The sequence below is a fragment of the Octopus bimaculoides genome, chromosome 1, assembly GCF_001194135.2.
Source record: "Octopus bimaculoides isolate UCB-OBI-ISO-001 chromosome 1, ASM119413v2, whole genome shotgun sequence".
NCBI classification, from domain to species: Eukaryota; Metazoa; Mollusca; class Cephalopoda; order Octopoda; family Octopodidae; genus Octopus; species Octopus bimaculoides.
The window spans coordinates 51990735-51991763 of NC_068981.1; positions in this window are offsets into that span (position 1 = coordinate 51990735).

Here is a 1029-nt window from a genome sequence, read left to right on the forward strand (position 1 = left end):
ATATATATATACGTATGTGTAATACTTGAATCTATGTAGGTAAATATAATAATCTTAGTTGTATGTATTTGCATGACACACAATGAGAGCATGTACGTGCGCGTCCGTGAGTGAGTGTACGGTTAGTTGTTTGGCCAAAGGGGTCTGATGTGTATAATTGATTACTATTGGCAAATAGAAAGCAATTTACAAATCTCGAACATGGAAGCTAGATATCTATGCTGTAGGCAACGATCTGGTAATAATTGATCGATTATACAGAAATCTAAGATAAAAAAGTGAAACTGTCTTACATGACATTTTTTTTTACCCTGTTTCTTTACTCCAAACCGATCATGCCTAACTGAAGCTTGTTTTCATAGAAATATAAATAACGAAGGAAAAAGAACCCAAAACTATTTTGCAAAGATTTATACACGTATACATATGTACATGCATTGTATATATATATATATATAAAGATACATACATACATACATACATAAATACATACATACATACATACATACATACATACGTACATACATACATACATACATACATACATACATACATACATACATACATACAATGTGTGTGTCTATGTTTGTGCGTATGTGTGTTTTTTCCATGTTTGCTTTCCGCGTGTTCTTTCTTTGATTTGTTTTCTATTCATTTATTTTTGCTGATTTTTTTTTGTTTTTTGTTTTTTAATGTAAAGACGATGCATTTAGCTATGATAATATATTATGTTCATATACATTAAGATATCGATAGATAGACAGATAGACAGGTAGAAACACTGACAGACAGACAAACAGACAGATAAAATGATAGAGAGAGAGAAAGAGAGAAAGAGAGAGAAAGGTTAATGGATTAAATAATTAAACTGATAATTAATGTATTAATGTACTGGTTGATATATATATTCATTGCTCATAATTAATTGGTTCTTTGGTTCTAGACGGATTAAATTTATTTGCAGATTGATTCAGCCACTTGCGAATCTATGCACGTGAATGTTGTGTGTGTGTGTGTGTGTGTGTGTGT